The 7,530-nt window shown below is 34.8% G+C and overlaps 1 long non-coding RNA gene across 1 annotated transcript; it reads right to left on the bottom strand.

Moving 5' to 3' along the window:
- LOC108662285 lies at positions 2,683–4,309 on the bottom strand. The gene is made up of 3 exons (XR_001928150.1): positions 4,275–4,309; positions 3,541–3,614; positions 2,683–2,720 (listed from the first exon to the last, which is right to left on the bottom strand). It is a non-coding gene; the product is annotated as an uncharacterized LOC108662285 (long non-coding RNA).

Consider the following 7,530-nt stretch of genomic DNA (forward strand, 5'->3'; position numbering starts at 1 on the left):
AATAATAGCAATTTAACTAAAATCAATGAATCAAAAGTCTAGAATCACAATATCTTCTTAATGTTTCATCTGAATCTCTTCTACTTTCTCTTTACTTACTAGATAAGCTTGAGTTATTAATCTAGAGTTCTAATATATTTATAAGTCTCTTTCAATGTTCTTATAAAAATATTTTCTTTAACAAACTTACTATATTCCTATACAAATTAAAATTAAGAAAGACTCTAATTATAGCTACGTATGACATGTAAATGTATTCCTACCTTATATGCGAATCAAATCAATTATCTCATGCAATTGATATTGAACATATACTATTTCATCTATAGCTTACACTGAACTCTCTTTTCTAGTTCTGTTTAGGTTTCTAAATCAATCTAATAGGTGATCAAATAATCAGACGCATTGAGAACAGGATTGAAATAAACAATTCAAACACTATCAATCATAAATAAGAAAGAATATTAAAAATTCAAACTACACATTAGGTTCAATTGCGATTCTAGATTAAAAAGGTAATTCCACATAACTACTAAAAACATCATCTAAAAAGTATAACTATTAAAACTAAACAAAGAAAGTATAAAGATAACAAAAGAAGAAAGAACTTTAAGATTTGTCAAGTCTTTGATCCACAATCTTTCTTGTTTTCCTTGCTTTCTTGCTCGCTTGAATGCCTCTTTTTCTTCATAAAATCTTTGCTTAGTTCCTTCTTAAAATGTAAAGGTTAAATAGAGCTCAAATCCATGTCAAAATAGAAGTTTGGTGGCATGAAAACTCCTCTCTGACTGGCAAGTGCCGCGGTGCTTTCGGTATTATTATTTTTCAGCTTTTCCTTTTGGGCACTGCGGCCCTCATGCTTCCATGGCCACAACGCCTTATGTGCTGTCTTGAATTTTCAGGGTCTACTGCACTACTTTGATTTGTGATACAATTTTCTCCTTTTTCATAGCTGAATTGAGCAAAATGGTATGCATAAAGGTCGTAGCTCTACCTCTTATCTTTCTAGTGATTCAAAAATCACATCAATTGGAATTCTGTTGTGAAAGAGATGCTCAAAATACTGAAACATGTGCAATGAAAGTCGACACCTTGAATGCATTCTTCTTCACAAAATATCACTCTTTTCATAGCACACCTACAAAGGTAACCTGCTAACCTAAATAATAACTACACTTAAAAATATCATAAAATAATTTAAAGTAATTGAACCCAATATAATTAACTTAAATAAAATAAATGACTAAAAATAACTAATACTTAAACTAAATCTCAATAACTTAAACAAAATACACCAAAAATTGTGACCAAGTAACTCTATAAAATAGATTCGTCACACTGCAAAACTTAAGATTTTGCTAGTCCTTGAGCAAAACATAAAAGAAAAGTAAACAAAAACGAAGCAACTTAAATGATAAAAACAAGTTAAATAAAGGAAAACATCAAGCTAGAGATAAGTTGCACCAAACTAATGATTTCCCATAATTTTCTCAAAAGTTATCGTACAATCTCTACTCAAGATAAAATATGGATATCATTTAAGTCAATGTTTCAATTCAAATGCAAGCTCATTTTCGAAATGATTTTGTGTGTGTGTGAAATCTTTTACAAAGAATATTATACAATTTGGATAAGTTTATACCAATGCAAAATTTTGAATTAGTACTAGAATCTCATAGGTTTACTTTTCATCTTTTTCTCCACTAATGTCGACTAATACTAAGTTAAAGATCATTAGGACTTTATTAAGCTTGTAATGAATGGCTAAGGGCTGTTGAGATGAGCCTTGCAGCCAATTGGGATTGGTTAAGGCTTGATTTCAATTATATAACAATATCATTCATGTTGAATGATTAGAGGTTTTCCTTCATCAGTAAGACGTTAATTATAATGGGTTATAAATCTAATTGGATGAAATCCATGAGATCAATATGCCTTGCAAGGGAATTGTAATGGGTTACAATTATGAGATATCTATGTATCGAAGTATAATCTCTAAATGTTCTTGGTCGATGCATTATTGAGACTAGACATCAATGATTTCTAGAGATTGATATATTTTATGTTTCTTAAATGGGAAGTAAACAATCGATTTCATGGATTGAAGATAGAGATACTAAGAACTAGAATGTAGGTGCTTACTTAGGAGAGTAAGTTCACTAAACATGGCCTGTTATAAGAAGTACATTTGGTATTTCACTTAAGTGTTTGTGCAATACTTCTCATGTGTCAGTTGTGTAAATACTCTCTAAACTTTAGACCTTGATTGTCTTATGTCACGACCTGGAACTCCCATCGAGCCTGTGACAACCGCCGCGACGTCCCGATAGGCACTCATTACCCCGAATGCCGATCGAAACCCCGCAAGGCTTAGCATCAGCTTCTGCATCTCCCCAGTGAGCGACAGTTATTAAATCTCACATTTCAAAAAAAATCATAAGTCATTTCCAAATCAAAACAATAAAATATTACTTTCTGGCTCACAGGGGCATTTTCGTCATTTTTCTTCGAAAATACCAAAACTCGCCAAAAACATGGTGTAAAAGCTAAATATATTCATACATACTTTAAATTAAATAACTGAAGAATAAATTTCTTTTACAGTGACACGTGGGCCCCCAACTGACTAAGAAGATGTAGGGCTACGAACCCTTACTTTCTAAGATGCAACTCCGAGATTAATTCTCGTCTTAATCAACTATCAACAAATTGTCCTGAGCCTGAAAAATGGATAGGAAGAAGGGGTGAGATTATAAAATCCCAGTGAGTAGACAGACATCATCAAAATAATCTAAAGCCGAGTAATAGGAGACAATTAAAATAATTCATCCCAACCCATATAAATAATTGGATTTCATCCAATTACTCAACATGGCTTATGCACTTTTCAAAAACTTGGCCCTTGCCAAAAATCCATTCTCGGGGATACCCCGCGAAGGCATCTTACCGAGACCGCCAAGGCTGTTTATTGTCACACACACAAACACATTTCACCTCTGACAACACAGCCGTTCCTTGGCGTTGGCTGAGTCCCAGTTTCACGTGGTGGCCAGCGTGAAGTGTACTCAAATCCTACCTCGGGAGTTATCCTACGCGCCTCTCCAATCGAGGTAAGCTCAATAATTGGGAACCGTGCCCCTCTAATTAGGCTGGCCCACGGAACCCCCGTCACTGCAGTGCCCACTTTATAATCCACCAACCAATAAAATCACAATAGTATGACATGGCTCACTTAACACATTCAAGGCAAATCAAAGCAGTTCACATATTCTTTAAATCATAAAAATAACCAGTCATACCCACATTTATCATAAGCCATTTAATGTAAAATCATGGATAAACAACACAATCATAGTATAGGTCTCCAATTACTCTATTTTTGAAATCATTATTAAATTTTCAAAAATTTTATAAAATTATTTTATAAAATCTCATTTTCCCATAAAACACAATAATTTTCCAATTAAACCATTTTTCCATAAAATCACACAATTAAATAAATCTACTCTAGATAATTAAGACGATAGTAAGTTTACTCACTGTACTAGGAGTAGATATACTCCTATTCTCGGTCCTCGGGTGTAGTCTTTTACCCGTATCAGATAGCTCACCACCTATCCACAATACATGACACAAAAAATTCAATAATTTGTGTCAAATCAATATATATTATTTCAGGCTCTTATCCATGCGTATGCACTAGATAGGGTGTGAAATGTTTGGACAATCGCTTAATCACAGTGTCCGACCTAACTCGCCTATACACGGTGTAAATTTCTAAAATCTCCAATTCAACTCCAATTCCATCCATTTCAATTTCAATTATCCAATTATATCCACAATACCTCAATGACTGTGAATGTGGTCCAATTTATCAGTTCGGATCACAAATTACGCTTTTACCCCTAGTGGGTAAAAATTTCAATTTTTTTGCACCAAAAATTCCCATTTAATTTCCAACCTCATAATTCATCATTTTTCCATCTAATTCTCTTAAAATAAAGTCAACCTCATCCTCACACACCATTGGCTAGATTCGGCCTAGAGAAATTCATGGAGAAAATGAATATTTTTCTTGTTGTTTTACTCATAAACATGCTAAACTAACACTAAACACTAACATAGTTCAAAATCAAATTAATCTAACAACTTTCTCTCTCTAAACCCATATGATCAGATTTGAATCCATCATCAAAACACATAATTTAACCATAGAAAAAAAGGAGAAATGCATGGAAATGATAAATCTTAAGCTAAGCTTGGAAAAATTATACCTTTAAACACTTGATTTCTTGAAAATTCACATTTTTTCTTTGATTTTCTCACTCTAGGTTTTGTTCTTATTTCTCTCTCTCTCCTGCTGGTTTTGGCATGCCTTACGATATTTAAGCAACCATTTCTTGAACATATTTGAGGAATTCAAAGGTGTGATGCATAGATTGAAGCCTTGATCTTATGTTTGAGGATTTGAGTCATATATGAATTGTTTAAGGTTGTGGAGAAGATTTAGAATGGGTTTAGGCTTTAAAAGGAACAATTTTAATGAATCTAGATAAAAAAACCGATCCTAGTGTATAGAGGATCGATCTTGTGAAGAAAAATGCAAGGGAAGTCATGCATTCTACCCCAAGATCGATTATAAGCCCTCTATAGTTGATCTTAGGAAGGAAAAATGGGAGAAAATACGAACTTTCTAGTCTAGGATCGACTATAGACCATCCATAGTTGATCCTAGATTTCCAAATTAGCTTAAAACAGGCTTAAAATCCCTAAAACCAAGCTTTCCTTATTTTTCCTCCTTTTCCTTTATGGTCCCACCAATTTCTCCCAAATCTTACACCCTTCAAACCCATCAATCTTTAGCAGCAAATCAAGGATTTTAAGTATTGAAAGGAGGGGTTTTACTTCGAAAGAGGTAAGTTTTTTATTTTCACTTTCTCTCTAAAACCTAAAGTTCTATCCTCTTAATAATGACTTTTGAAGCACTTGGAGTTATTTGGAGTAAATTTGGAGCTTGTGAAACATTTCTAGAGGTAAGATTAAGCGTTTTTACTGATTGATTTTCAATTTAATCAGTTATTAACTTAGATTTGATTTAGTCCAGTTTTGAAAAAATTGGCCCCCTTGAAGTTGATTGGGGATTTGGTGTAAATAATTGTACAATCTAGCTTCTAAGGTATGTGTTTAGCTCATTATTGAAGGATTTGACCTTATACGTTAGAGTGCTAAAGATTTGATTATTTTTAGAAAAGTTGACATTTTTCAAAAGCCGAAATTTAGCTAGTTTTGTGATGTTTTGATGTGTTTAGGGAAGATTGAGCAATTTGGGCACATTTGTGAGTTGAAATACGATTGGAGGCTAAGGATTGAAGCTTGGTTGCAGAGTACCTACAATCTGTCACTATGAATGGGTTAATTAAATACATGCGTTGCATAACATATGAAAAATGTGCTGCACTGGTATGATATTATGAATGTAGGCCTAGTTGAACATGCCTAGGCTAGAGAACTATGTATGTATATATGTGAATGTGATTGCCTAGATGGGTGTGCCTAGGCTAGTATATTGTTAATATACATGTTAGTGTATGAGTTTGCTTGTGAATGCCATTGGGAATTATGAGCTGTTAAACATTTAGGTGATTTATGATTTTAATGGCTATTGGATGTTGTGGCTAAACTAGTGTGATGGTGATACTATGATGTAGGATTAAATTGCCCATTTGTTGACGAGATATAAATGTATGATATGAGCCATGACTATTGGGGCACTTAGAACTTAAATGAGCTTATTGACAAATGAAGCTCGATAAATGTGGTTATTGCTATGTCGTGGACATATGGAAAGATAGAGACATGATGGTCTCATTATGGTATTGTGTTTTGCTCGAGGAATGAATTCCAGACGTCAATTTGACTTGAGATTGAACGGGTCTCGTTACCCTGTGACTATATGTGTGTGTATGCAAAGATGGTGGTAAACATGGGTTATGGTTTAATCTTGCTTGTTATTTCCACCTGCAGTGTCGTGATGCCACTCTTTGGGAGATTAATTCAGGTGATGTTGCTGATGGGAGATTACTCCGGTCGATGATATGATTCTCTGTCAATTGCTTTAGCACTGGGCGTGATTTGATTCTTTACCCGTTGCTTCAGCATGCGCGTGACTTGTGCTCTGTCAGCTACTTCAGTGCCGAGCGTGATTTGTTTCTTTACCTATTGACCACCCTGCATGATTTGACTATGTCTAGGGGAAGACCACTCGTTGATTTGATGTGTATACGATGTGAGATAGCTTAGGAGAGGCTTAGATAAACATGATATGGTTCGATGCTATACTCTTATAACTAAAGTGTGTGGAAAATGATATGACTGACTATGATTGGCTTCAAGGGTAAGTCTAATGATGTGAGTGTTGATCTTTGAAGATCTTGGAGATGATGATATGTCCTCATATTGGAGACTTAGGGATAATGATATGCCCTATATTTGGAGATGTTTGATAGATCACATAGATGCACTGAGAGTGCAATTTTTATTATGTATTTAATGTATGCATATGATTCTGATTATGTGCACCACTCACTAAGTATTATAGTACTCACCCATGTTGTACCATGTGTAGATAAATAGGTATTCGGAGATAAAGCGTGGCAAGGGTTGTCTATTGATTGACCGATTTTGGCATCTGGTAGATTTTCCATTTTGGTCACTTCGCTGGGTCAGGTCCACATTAGCTTTTGCATTCTAAATTTTAAGTTTAGAAAAAAATGTACTTTGGATATTGTAGGCACTGAGTGCCATTTAATATTATGTACTAACGGTTGTTATGTACGAACCCACCTTGAATGGTCAATGTGTGACCTTATGATAATTGTATGAATTATGTGCCAAGGATGGTGTATTATGTTGAACTTGAATTTTATCTATGAATATGACATATGAAATCCCTTGGTTAGGTGTTATTTGATTTTGAATCCCTAAGGCTTGCTCGGGTCTCATGGGCTTGCTTGCTAGGCTCATGCGTCGATCACAGACCCTCGAGTTTGGGTCATGACAAGATTAGCCTCGAGGAAGGAGAAAATTGCACTGCAAGATGAGGTACTATAGCAATTTTGCACCAAGGCAGCAAAAGGAGCAACGCCCGACCTTGAAAGACTCAAGGCTGCAAAGCCCAAAGAAGCAACATTGCTCCCATACTAAGTCCCGAGAGCTCAGCACCGCGATGGTCATGAATGAAGGCCGTGGTGCCAGATGGAAGTCATTGAAAAAAATATTTAAGTGTAGAGGGTCGCAACACTCAAAAAGCAAGGTTGCGATGCTCTGACATGTTTTACTCAAACACAACTATTCAAGATTTCACTTTTTAAGGCTTTTTGATGGCTATAAATATGTGATTTTCAGCAACTGAAATAAAAGGTCTGGGAGAAAAAAGAAAAAAGTTCTACAAATGGAGGAAATGAGAAAAAAACGAAGAAGGTTGAAGATTGAGAATCAATGACAGTCTTGTTCTTCATTTTAGTTTTTCAT

This window comes from Theobroma cacao, chromosome 1, assembly GCF_000208745.1.
Source record: "Theobroma cacao cultivar B97-61/B2 chromosome 1, Criollo_cocoa_genome_V2, whole genome shotgun sequence".
Taxonomy (NCBI): Eukaryota; Viridiplantae; Streptophyta; class Magnoliopsida; order Malvales; family Malvaceae; genus Theobroma; species Theobroma cacao.